We start from the raw sequence: 7,024 nt of genomic DNA, 5'->3' as shown, positions 1-7,024 counted from the left end.
GTGCACAAGAGGGAGAAGAGAGCTCACAAAGTACAAGACGAAGAGCTTGCTTATTCAATTGCTCATGAAATACAACTAGTACACACTCTCTTCTACACTAAGAGTGATAACCACTAGATGAGCTAGGGTTAGGTTTTACATATCCTCTAGTCCATTCACACCTCACCTTCCCTCATACACCCTTTCTTACATAGGGTTCTCATGCTATACTTCTAGCAAAAGCCATTACCACTAGAATAAGGGAACTCGTACCTCAAACATACTCCCACACTAAAAAACCTACATAGTCTTCAAAGGATAGGCTTCTATCTCTCACAAGGTGTCACAATAAGTGCTTCTCCTCTCAATAGAGGAAGAAAGAAAGCTCCATCTAGTATGTAACTTAAGAGATATCCAATAGAAAATTAAGCTTTGATTAAATTGGGTGGGGAGGAAAAGAAGAGCAAGGCAATATACCCTTGTAATAAAAGGGTTTTTCCTTTTGTGGTATGTTCTTAAGTGCTAATCCTTATCTTTTTTTTTGTTGAAAAAGTTGATTGAGGGTATGCCTTGTGGACACAACAATTGAGAAGGAAAAGGGGCTGGAGCTGCATGGGCAAATTATAGTGCTGAGTATCAAAGATCAATAGTAAAGTTATTAAAGAGGGGGGAGACTAATAAGAATTCACAAAGTCAATGTTAGCAATGAGTAGAACACAAGAATATATATACTTTAAACAATACCCTTTTGTTTTGTTTTGTTTAAATTGGTTTTTTAATGAGTTTTATGATAGAAATTGGTAGAGGAGGATGAGATTGGATAGTAGGAAAGTGAGGTGCAATAAAATGGCAAAAGAGAGAGAAATGAACCTTAAGAATATGATTTATTTAGGGCATCATATTTTAGGGACTGGTTTAGAGAATTTGAATGGAGTAAGTTAATGCTTTACATGTTCAGTTTCACTAAGGAATTCACTTCCACCATGATCACTTCCATCAAAAAATTCACTTCCACTACAGGATCACTTACACTAAGATCTCTTCCACCATGTAGTTTGCTTCCACCACAAGATCACTTACAGTAAGATCACTTTCACACCAGTACTTCACTTCCACCACAATCACCTCCATCAACTTGACTTCCACCACAATCGATTCCACCACTAGATCACTTCCACCAACTTCACTTCCACTAAATTGACTTCCACCATTGAATTCACTTTCACCGCAATTAGTTCCACCACAAGTCCACTCATGCCCAGCAAGATCACTTCCACCAACAAATTCACTTCCACCGAGTTTGTTTCCACCTAGGTAATCCTAAGTCTACTTTCACTTTAAATTTACTTCCACCAAGTTCATTCCCAACGAAGCACCTAAACATTCACTTCCACCCTAAATTTCACTTTCATTAGGTCACTTTTAACACGCCTTGTTCACTACCACTCAAAAACGCACGTTTGCTCACTCACCCACTTCTACCCATCCACTTCTACTCACCTACTTCTATCTAACTATTACTGATGTACTTTGACCTAATTCACTTCTACTCACCCACTTAATTCTATATCTTACTCACTTCTACACTACCAACCTTGGATTTCTACCTTAGCCTAGCCCATCTACACTCACCTTGGATTTCTACATTAGCCTTCTACTTCTACCCAAGAGTTTGGACTCCCTTTTACACTAGGTACTTTAACACCAGACCATCTTCATAGACACACTACCCCCACATGCACCCAATTCCATGCATGCACTTGTCCATCCTTGCACAATATCAATTGCATATCATTACATTTAGACATCTTGTCCTTGCATTCTGTACAATAGTCTTGGTACATTGATATCTTGTTGATTGTGATACATGTGGTATTGCTTGCACAAGTGCATCTTGCTTTTGAAAAGAAGGAAAGCCTAGTTTTTCGAAACTCACTCTTGTGAATTTTGGAATGAAAGTGTTACAAAGTTCCTTGAGAATGTGTATGTTTTGGAATCAAGCATTTGAAGTAAGTACTATAATGCTATAAGAACTCAACAAGGAGCTTGTCAAACTAAGGAAACACATTGTCACATTACAAGGACCTAGCAAACATTGCACATCTAGTCTACTTACACATTAGGCTAACTCTATATCTAGTCATAGGACCCACTATAAGTCAAAGGGGGGAAAATCATCCAAGATTCCCACCAAGAGCTAAAGTCTAATCACTATAACAAAGGCCCAATGAGAGAGAAGTTACTAATCAAGCTATCAAGAGTATCAAGCTAAAATCACATCATTCCAAAGATTTAAAACAATAGAAACACACACAAGAAATTGTGCAAGAACTTGACTTTGCAAGAAGATTTGATAGCTTTGTCATTTGGCTTTTAAGAGTCTAACACTTAGTTGACATGCCTCATAGCAGACTAGACCATAGGTCTACAAGTCCTAAACTCTTGGGAGTCAACAAAAAAGACAAACCTTCCCATCTAGCTATATTATTGAGCTAGCAGCTCAAGATCCTAGGCCACAACTAACATATCAAATGGGGATAGACATATTCAGAAAGGTTGACCCAAGATGTATTGAGTGTGGCATCACTCATATGTATCATGATCAAAGCCTAGCTAGGTCTACCACACCTAACATTTGAAAAGGTCAAAGTCATCAACACTGATGCGGTGTCATGATGCTACGCGTCCACCACTGCAAACCTAATGATGAAGTTTTTTGCCACGAATTTGAACTCATTAGTCAACATCATTAGGAATTTGTTTTCTGTTGTGTGTTTCTTTTTGTTTGCCATTCAGTTTGAACTATCAATTTGAAAATTTGATTGCTTGGTTCCATCCTAAATTTTTTGTATTCATTGAGTGGTACTCAGGCATAAATAACCCATGTGTATGTCTTGTTTGTAGCACGCTTGTGACTATGTATGGAAAGTGTGGCTTACCTTCTAAAGCATGTCATGTGTTCGATAACATTCATGTTCAAGATTATGTCTCATAGAATGCGCTTGTAACGAGTTACTCTGAAGGTAGGCATGTTGAGGAAGCAATGAATTGCTTTGGACAGATGCAGCTGTCCAGAATACCTCCAGATGATGTCACATACTTTGAAAGGTTGTACTAGGTTCAAAGATCTGGAGGGGTCGAGGATTACATGTTCAAGTTGTGGAAAAAGGACTAGAAAGAGATACTTTGGATGGCAATATACTTGTGGATATGTATGGTAAATGTGGATTGCTTGCGGAAGCACGTCAAGTGTTTGCTAGGATTCATATGAAAATTGAAAGTTCGTGGAATGCATTAACCACAACATATGCTGAACATGGGATAGGTTTGAAATGCTTGTCCATAAGCGAGTGATTGATTTGCATAGTTTTTCTAATGTTGTGAAGCAAATCACTTCTATCACAATTGAGCTAGGTGTTGAAGTGGAGGAGGGCGCTGCTATGAAGGAATCCCCTCCCCTTGATTACATCATTGACACAGTGCTTGTGGACAGTTTAAAATAAAAAAATTAAATCCTTAAATAAAACAATAAAACTAAAATAAGTTGAATAGTCAGGAAAAGAGGGTCGCACCTTTTCAGTGTGACCCACCTTGTAAATATGCAATCTTCATCAATAATCTAGTTACTGTATATCAATAATCTAGTTACTGTATATCAATAATCTCTCTCTCTTCCTCCTGTCTGTATTCTACATTATGTTCTTGATTAATAGCAGAAAATTAACGCCCACATGGTATCAGTAGTGGCGTATTAAAATATGTTGTTCTCTCTGGGACAACCTATGTCATTGAAGCCTCTGCTGTAGCCATTCCTTGTTGATTGATCCGGACTTTCTTCAGGAGTTATGGCCACTGCAGCATCAACAAGTTCATCTCTGTCCAAATTCTACCACATTGAAAAACTGACTGGACCGCACTATCTGCCCTGGAGGCTACGCCTGAAGATGGTTCTTGAAGAAGCAGGGCATTGGGGTGTTGTTGACGGCACCGAACCTGACCCAGCTTCTGTTCCACTTGCAGCGAGACAAGCTGCCCCTACAGTCGATGAATTAGCCACATGGCAGAAGAAAGATTTGGAGGCAGGAACTGAGATTGTTCTCCATCTTGGTGATTGTCAGTTACAGTTGGTTCGCCAACTCACCACGGCCAAATCAATGTGGGAATTTCTGTAGCAACAGTACCAGCGTACCAATGCTGTTTCTCACGTCCTTCTGCACAAACAACTCAACGAAGTTGTTATGAAAAACTATTCAACAACAGAAGCATTCTTGGAAGCTTGGCAGCAAGCCAATGATAATGTCTCCTTGGCAGGGTTAATTCTCCCTCCCGAAATACAAGTGACTACCCTTCTTCCTGCCTTGCCCGACACCCGGCAATCTTTCATAAGTGCTCATTCTACCAACTCTACCCTGACAATCAACGAACTCTTTGCATTGATTCGTCAAGAAGACCAACTAAGGGGTAAGACATCGAATCCAACACATGCTATGCTTGCAGGAGGACCTCGATTTCCTCCTCGAGGTAGGCGGTCCTCTTCCTTCTACCCATCCCCAAACTCAAGGTCTTCCCCTAATTCAGTTAATCAGTGGCATAAATCACGCATGAGTGGTAATCAATCCCGGACCTATTAGTCTTCTTCGCACTTTGGGAATGCAGGGCCTAATCCTCAGCCCTCGTCCTTTTGCACCTACTGTAAATGATGTGGCCATGTCATACGGGACTGTCGTACTTGTCACCGTGCATCTGGGGGTTCTTTTCGAACTAAGAATCAAGCGAATATTGCAGCCACAAAAGTATCTCAGCAAGAATTTGGTGAAGAGGAGGAACAAACTCTTCAGTTGTTTACCGCTTCGGCTTTCACCACTGAAGACTCTACCATATGGTACCTTGACACAGGTGCTACCCATAATATGACAGGGACACTTGACTGGTTGCTAAATTATGAGCCTTTACAATCACGGATGACTGTCCGCCTTGGTGATAATGGACTTTATCACGCTGAACGAGTTGGGGAGGTTCATTTGAAACTTGCAACAGGCGAAATAACCCCTATTCGCCAAGTTTATTACATCCCTGGTCTTGCAAAGAATTTGTTGTCCGTTAGTGAGCTCACACAAAATGGCTCTTCAATTGAATTCTTCTCGCATCACTGCATAATTAAAACACTTACCAAGCAGGGTCAACTGATTCGGGTCATTTGTCAACAGCGAGGTCATTTGTATCCACTTGGTGCTGGCACTCTCAAAGCCTCACCTTCAATGCATGCTTGCCTTGCGGCCGAGGACCCAGCAGCATCCACCTTACAATGGCATTATAGACTTGGGCACCTGCATGTTCAGGCCATGCAGACTCTTCAGAGGTATAACATGGCGGATGGGTTTAATCCCTCTTTCACAACCATTGACTTGTGCGAGGCCTGCATCAATGGGAAATTAGCGCGCATGAAGTTTCCAAGATCAAAGATCAAAACCACACAACTATTGCAGCTGGTGCACTCCGACTTGTGTGGTCCAATGCCGATGCAGTCCCTAACCAATCATCTCTATTTCCTCACATTTATTGATGATTATTCAAAGTACTCTGTTATCTATTTTCTTAAGCACAAGTCGGAGGTTTTTGCTCATTTCAAACACTATTTAAAAATGGTGGAATGACAAACTTCACAGAAAATTAAAGCCATTCGTACTGATAACGGAGGGGAGTACGCCTCTCATGAATTTTCCAGTTATTGTCTTGATCTGGGTATCATTCATCAATTTACAACTTCATACACTCCTCAACAAAATGGTGTTGCTGAACGAAAGAATCGTACCTTGCTTAATGCTACTCGTGCCATGCTCCAAGTCGCTGGTGTTTCCTTGGCTTATTGGGAAGAAGCCGTTGCTACAGCGAATTATGTGCAGAATTGGCTTCCTAGCCGTACCCTCCCGAATATCACCCCATATGAGCGGTGGCATAAGTTGAAACTTGCATTTTCTGAATTACGGATCTTTGGATCGTCCTGCTATGCCTTAGTACCTGAGGAGAAAAGAAACAAATTGTCAACCAGAGCGGAGAAATACTTATTTGTAGGCTATGGTGAGCATTTTGGGGTGAAGGCATACAGACTTTATAATCCTCAAACTCGACTTTTCATTTTCAGCAGAGATGTGATTTTCAATGAAGAGCCCCTCTTGAATCTCCCTGCAACGATGGCCTCTACATCACATACCCCATTACCACAGCAACATCGTGGTCCTATGCCTACTGTGCCTATACCTGCTGCCCCAGATCCTCCTCTTCAACAACCTATTCAAAGTGTACAGCCTTCCGTGGCTACTCCAGAGCCTATGCCACTCATTTCTTCTACCAGAAGGGCGTCTCCTCGTGTTCATCGTTCTCTGCATCCCTGCAGCCCTTACCGTCCCACATTTACCCGTTTACAATACCCTGGTTCTGTTCAAAATGGTGGGCGCCCATCTATTCATAATCAGGCCATCAACTCGAGAACAGTTCAAAATAATACACGTGGTTCTCCTTCTTCAACCACGTGTTTGACCAATACTAATTCCACTACCAGTACTTCGCCAACTCCTTCTAGCCTAGTTTCAGCCCCTTTCTCCACGCCTAAACCAGCCCCCTCTTCTGCAACGGATGCTGATACACCCTCTTCCCGACCTCCTCGCTATCAAACTATGTCAGATATTCTTGCGAAGGGTAACCTTACCCAAGCCCGTAATGAGTCATCTTCTTCTCTTGCTTCCTTGTCTCCTAATGGGTCCATCCCTGTTCATCATGAGGCATTGACATCTCCAAAGTCTGCCTCCTGGTGGGCAGCTATGCATGCGAAAATGTCCTCTTTGCGAGCCAACAGTACTTGGGTTCTTCAACCCCTTCCTCCCGGCAGCAACCTGTGACCTGTAAGTGGGTTTTCAGGAAGAAATATAACTCTGATGGTATGGTGTCAAAGAGTTTACTGTTCATAATATAAATCATGGGATTCTTATGAACACAGAAGAGCTTCACTAGAAGCTATATGAGAAATTTTCATACAAAATTCAGACAT

At 41.5% G+C, this 7,024-nt stretch overlaps 1 long non-coding RNA gene across 1 annotated transcript; it reads right to left on the bottom strand.

Moving 5' to 3' along the window:
- Nucleotides 1-3,406: 3,406 nt before the first annotated feature.
- LOC148022487 (uncharacterized) lies at nt 3,407-6,397 on the bottom strand. The gene is made up of 3 exons (XR_015693503.1): nt 6,088-6,397; nt 5,792-5,997; nt 3,407-5,395 (listed from the first exon to the last, which is right to left on the bottom strand). It is a non-coding gene; the product is annotated as an uncharacterized LOC148022487 (long non-coding RNA).
- Between the last annotated feature and the right edge of the window lie 627 nt (nt 6,398-7,024).

This window comes from Lygodium microphyllum, chromosome 16 (assembly GCF_053477565.2).
Source record: "Lygodium microphyllum isolate KBCC chromosome 16, Lygodium_microphyllum_v1.1.10, whole genome shotgun sequence".
NCBI classification, from domain to species: Eukaryota; Viridiplantae; Streptophyta; class Polypodiopsida; order Schizaeales; family Lygodiaceae; genus Lygodium; species Lygodium microphyllum.
The sequence above is the reverse complement of the archived record's forward strand: the minus strand, read 5'-3'. Positions and strand labels throughout refer to the sequence as shown.